Here is a 6,611-nt window from a genome sequence, read left to right as displayed (position 1 = left end):
CGCTCTCAGGCGTGGGGGCAGGGACGGAGGACTCCGGCGGTTTTAAGTCCTTTCGCCCCACTAAATTCTTCCGGACCATGAACAAACTGAGCAGGGGGTCGTCTGGGGTAGAAAGTGGGGTGTGATAGCGAGATAGTTCACCTCAAAAGTTAGCGTCTGATAGCTGTTGTGCCCAGGAGTCGCGGAGCTACCTCAGCATGCGGCCATCTTGGTTAGCAGCTCGCGAGCGCCCCCAGAAAAACCATAACACCTTTCTTTTAAAGAGAACCTTTCACCTCCCCATACATGTGCAGCTGAGTTCAGCATGTAATGGGGAGGGCCGCACAAACTCTGGGGCACTTTACATTTTTTTCTTAGCCTCCTTCGTTATTTAGATATCAGTGCTGTAATATTTGGCGCCCGATATTTAAATAACCCCATGAACTGTCAATGGGGAGGTAATTGGCAAGGGGGCGTGTAACATCGCTGTGACACTGTCCAATCAGCTACGGTCAGCGTTACAGCAAGAGCTGGAGAGAGAGCGCGTGCGCGCAGCTCCGCCACCACTAAGGAACACAAGAGGAGACGAAGAGTGAATTCTTCTTCTTCTGTTCTATGGCATCGGAGCTGTGCGCGCACGCACGCTCTCACTCTTTAGCTCTCGGCAGACAAGGACGATAAGACTGATCTCTCACCTGAGATCACAGTCTTGTACTTGCCTGCCGAGAACTGAAGAGTGAGAGCGTGCGTGTGCACATGATCTCCTCTCTCCAGCTCTTGCTGTTGACATTGTCCGTAGCGGATTGGGCAGTGTCACAGCGATGTTACACGTCCCCTTGCTAATTACCGCCCCATTGGCAGTTCATGGGGTTATTTAAATGTCGGTGCCAAATATTACAGCACCGATATCTAAGTAAGGAAAGAGGGTAGGAAAAAAAAATAAAGTGCCCCAGAGTTTGTGCAGCCCTGACCATTACATGCTGCACTCAAATGCAAATCTGTGGGCAGGTGAAAGATTCTCTTTAAAGTGTAACAACTTTTTAAAAAACTTTTGACATGTCAGAAGTTTTGATCAGTGGGGTCCGAACACTGAGACCCCCCACTAGTCGCTAAAACGAAGCAGCAGAAGTGCTCGGGTGAGCGGTGTGCCCTTCAATTCTGTTTGACTTTCCTTGGAGCAGTGTACAGGCTCAATAGAAAGTCTAGGAGTCCGTACACCGCTCACTCGGCTGAAAGTCGATCATAAATGAAGCGGCACAGCGCTCACCCGAGCACTTCTGCTGCTTCGTTTTAGCGATCGGTGGGGGCCTCAGTGCTCGGTCCCCCACCGATGAAAACTTCAGACATGTCACTATGATATATAAAGATATCTATTAATGCGATTGGTGCAAGTTTTAATTACTTTTTATTGAAAATGATTTGTACTTTTTGAGATACAGCTGCTTTGTATCCTGTATACAGAGCAGCTGTATATAGCGCTGAGACCTGAATCCATTAGGTCGCCTATTACCGATCACATCTAAGTTATGAACAGCGCTATATACATTATATAATATATTTATTTTAATTAGCGGGGGCAGGTTTATGGGGAAGGATTAGGGCCTGTTCACATCAGCGTTGGCTTTCCGTTCCGGGGTTCCGTGGGAGGTTTCCGACGGGTGAACCCCGCAACGGAAAGTCAAACTGAAACCACAGGTTCCGTTTCATTCACCATTGAAATCAATGGTGACGGAAACATTGCTAATGGTTTCCGTTCATCACCATTCCGGCAGGTTTCCGTTTTTGTGACGGAATCAATAGCGCAGTTGACTGCGCTAATGGTGACGGAAACGGAAGCTGTGGTTTCAGTTTGACTTTCCGTTGCGGGGTTACCTCCAACGGAACCCCAGAACGGAAAGCCAACGCTGATGTGAACAGGCCCTAAGGCTTCTTTCACACTAGCGTTTCTATACGTTTACCTCTCTTCCGTCAGAGGAAGAGAGGATCGATACGTTAAACGGAAAGCAACGGTTCCATTAGAATTACCATTGCTTTCAATGGTAATTCTAATGTATCAGTTGCTTTCCGTTTGTCTCCGTTCGCTAAGTTTCCGTTTTTTTTAAAGGAAACAAAAGTGCAGTCTGCAGAACTTTTATTTCCGTTCAAAAGAACGAAAACCTAGCGAACGGAGACAAACGGAAAGCAACTGATACAAAAGAATTACCATTGAAAGCAATGGTAATTCTAATGGAACCGTTGCTTTACGTTTAACGTGTCGATCCTCTCCCTCTGACGGAAGAGAGGTAAACGTATATTAATGCTAGTGTGAACAAAGCCCAATACAAGATATTAATGTTAATTTAAAAAAATACAAAAAAAACCCAGCTGGGACTTGAACCAGCAACCTTCATGTGTAAGGCAGACAAGCTAACCACTACTGTATAGAAGCTGTCATAGTCAATGCCTGTGAAACTGTAGTAGTTGAGGGTTTACTATTAGTCTCTCCTCTGCTGCGTGTGGGTGGTGACTGGTCAGAGATTCACAGTCAGACTGGCTGCCGCAGCTGCTGCATGCAGTGTGCACTGTGAGTGACTGTGAGACTCACCAGTCACAGCTCTGATTGTAGCTTTCCCACGCTAATTGAGCACAGGAAAGCTACAAAGCCAGGAGTATACTGCAAGGGAGGGGGGCGTTTTACTGACAGCAGAGGGCTCTATAGGGGGGAATTATCCCCCCACCATAGAGCCCTGACTAGTTACTATACTGAAAGGTTAGGGGGTCTGAGCATCTGACTGACTGCTCTAAAGGGGGGGCAGATTCCCCCCCTATAGAGCTCTCTGCAGTTAGACGTTCAGACCCTCCCCCACCTACACTAATTCTTCCATTATAGTGATGTGAGGGCTCTATGGGGTGGATTATTCTAGCCCCATAGAGCCCTCTGCTGTCGGTAAAATGCCCAGACCCCCCCTTGCAGTATAGTCACGTCACGGGTCCCGGTCCCAGCAAGGCAGGAACTTACCTCGTGCTGCTCGTGCTCCTCCTGCAGACTTGCTCCTCTCTGGCTGCATGTGCTGTGTGCAGCGTCAGAGAGGAGGAGGAGTGTTCCAGACTTTCGGCACGTCTGCTATGTGCGTCTGCATGGCCCCTCCCCCCGGTCCAGTCCATCCCAGGGTGAAAATGCCGCTCCCCCCCTTTGGGTAGGTGGTGCCGCCTGAGGCCGTCGGCTCACCTGGCCTCATGGCAGATGCGGCACTGCATATAGCTCAGAGGGCATTAGAACATCATCTATTCAGACACAGTGCCTATAGCTATGAATTACAATCTTTCATACTTGAGGCACTCACTTTTCTTATGACACACAATTTTTTTAAATGCGATGGTACATTCTATTTACAACTGAAAGGAGTATCAATGGGAACCAAGTTCTCCCCCTCCGTGGCAAATCTTGTGATGGCCTGGTGGGAAGAACTGTTTCTTTTTTCTACTGTTAATCCCTTTGGCAGATTCATCAATTGGTATTCAAGATACATTGATGACCGGCTATTTATATGGGAGTGTAATATATCAGACATCCCTAACTTTATACACTATCTGAATGACAACCAATTTAACTTAAAATTTACCCATTTGGTCCAAAAAAACACTATTCAGTTCTTAGATCTAGAACTCACAGGCCAATCAGGAGAAATAATTAACACTAAAACCTATCGCAAACCCATCTCAGGAAACACCATCCTGCATGCAACAAGCAGTCATCATAAATAGACCATATCATCAATCCCTGTGGGTGAGATGCACCGGGCCAAAATAAATTGTAGTAACGATAGCAATTACCAAGTGGAACAACAACAAATAGAAAGGAGACTACGAAAGAGAGGGTACCCAGAATGGACCTTAAAAAGAGCATCCTCCATTGTAGAGAATAAATCTAGAAATCGACTTCTTGAACCAAAATGCAATAAAAATACCATTCGAAATATACCCACCCTGGTGTTACAGTACAGCACTCAGTTCAATGCCATTAAGAAAATTGTCCAAAGAAATTTAGTTATCCTTATGGATGACGACATCTTGTCAGATATTCTGAAGGATGGCTGTCAAGTAGTACCCAGAAAAGCTCCCTCTTTAGGTGATGTTCTTTCTCCCTCTGTTCTTCCGCTAAATACTTTAAAACCTACTTGGCTTCATTATGCGGGTTTCTTTAGATGCGGCTCACATCCCTGTAACGTTTGCTCATATGCTAGACCAACAAAAACTTTCAAAGACTCAGATAATGTAACTAACTTTACAATCCAAAATCATATCAACTGCAATAGTGGAGCAGTAATTTACATTATAGAGTGCAACACATGCAATCTCATGTACATAGGATGTACCAGCCGTAAATTTAAAGTGAGAATATTGGAACATCTGGTTATATTAAAAATCCAAACATTGCAAACATTTCCAATGTTGCAAGACATTTTATAACCCAACATAATAGATCTACTACAAGCCTTCAATGTTATGCCATAGAGAAAGTAAAAATACCAACTAGAGGGGAACATAAAACACAAAATCTTATCACGAGAAGCCTACTGGATATTCACTCTAAAAACGAGGATCCCCGATGGATTAAACTTCAGAAAAGAACTTATGTTCCATTTCTAATGAATAAAAATAATATAGACCCAGTAACACAAATTTAGGAACTTTAAAACATTGGTCAACAAAGTAATATTACAACGCTATCTAAACGACCATATGCGTTTGTCGGGATATATTATTCTTCATAATGTGTATCATTTCCTAATCGTGAGTAATGAACAAAAATAATGAACAAAAATAATATAGAATAATTAATACCAAACTAGAAATATCAAAAGCTTGGCTGTAACTATAGCAATACTGTAACTATAGTGCCATCTGATTGGCTTCATGTATTTGTCGGGTCATACTATTCTGTACGATGTACTTTATTTCCACCTGTCATAGTATCCATGAGTAAGAAAATAATACTGATATCTGTCCCAAATACTTAATTATAGTAATCTTTTCAGTTCAGAACTTATTTTAAATTGTTTGAAATATTGTATTTTTTAGCCTATAATACATATTTTTAATTTCTCGATGTGAGCATAAAAGAGGTTTATATCCGTCAGCCTTACAAATTAAATATTATTTCATTAAGCTACAACTAGAACATTTGGTATTTCCATCATTTTTGGACATGTTCAGTGTCAATAACATGATAAACATGATAACTACTATAGAATAACAACATAACACTTCACCGGCGTTTCAGTTCAGCACCATTCTGCTGGACAGCTCCATTACGATACATAGCTTCCATTCATAAATTGCTCAAGCCAGTTGTGCGCCCTCTTGTGTTTAAAAACCAATATGCTGGACAGCATCACTTTGCTGAACCAACAGCATTACTTTGCTGAACTAGTTTCAGCTACTAGTTTTAATTACCACCTGTAGGTAACCGGATATAAACCTCCTCCTGATAGTTTGTCATTTAACAAAAAGCCATGAGGAAGGACGTGGTGTGCGTCTGAAACGCGTAGGCACCTATCTATCTATCTATCTATCTATCTATCTATCTATCTATCTTTCTATCTATCTATCTACCTCTATGCATTACACTCGGGACTGATCTTGTTTTAAATACCCAAAATAAAATTTTAACTAATTGCGCTGGATCCTCTATTCTTTCGTTTTCTCTGTCTTCAACACCGTGAGCCGTCACGGAGATCCAGGCGCAGAGCGCAGAAAACCTGCATCAAAGGTGAGCTGGAGGATCCCTCCCACAGTTTCTGTTTATATTGTTGGATACTCCTTACAATTTCTCAATTGCCCGGACTCCATTACCTGAAGTATATTCTGAAGATGGCCCCTACTAGACTTACTAATATTTTGTATAAACGGAGATTGTTTCCCACTCAAAATATTTCTCCACTGTCCTGACAAAAAATATATTCTCAAGTCAGGTACTGCCAGTCCACCCTCTTCTCCTCTATCCATCAAGTATTTTAACTTCATCCTGGGTTTCCTTCCTCTCCAAATTAGCTCCCTCATTAACCCCTTCCCTCTTTGGCCACTTTTGACCTTCCTGACAGAGCCTCATTTTTCAAATCTGACATATTTCACTTTATGTGGTAATAACGTCGGAATGCTTTCACCTATCCAAGCGATTCTGAGATTATTTTCTCGTGACACTTTGGACTTTACGTTACTGGCAAAATTTGCTCGATATATTCAGTATTTAATTGTGTAAAATACCAAAATGTAGCGAAAAATTGCAAAAATTAGCATTTTTCTCAATTTAAATGTATCTGCTTGTAAGACAGGCAGTTATAACACACAAAATTGTTCCTAATTAACATCCCCCATATGTCTACTTTAGATCATCGTTTTTTGAACATCCTTTTATTTTTCTAGGACGTTACAAGGGTTTGAACTTTAGCAGCAATTTCTCACATTTTCAGGAAAATTTCAAAAGGCTATTTTTACAGGGGCCAGTTAAAGAGGCTCTCTCACCAGATTATCAAATCTATCTCCTATTACATGTGATGGGCGCTGCAATGTAGATAACAGTAACCTTTTTTTTAATTTTTTTTAAACGATAATTTTTGCCCAAGTTATGAGCAATTTTATATTTATGCAAA

This window comes from Rhinoderma darwinii, unplaced genomic scaffold, assembly GCF_050947455.1.
Source record: "Rhinoderma darwinii isolate aRhiDar2 unplaced genomic scaffold, aRhiDar2.hap1 Scaffold_107, whole genome shotgun sequence".
In the NCBI taxonomy this organism is placed as follows: domain Eukaryota; kingdom Metazoa; phylum Chordata; class Amphibia; order Anura; family Rhinodermatidae; genus Rhinoderma; species Rhinoderma darwinii.
The sequence above is the reverse complement of the archived record's forward strand: the minus strand, read 5'-3'. Positions refer to the sequence as shown.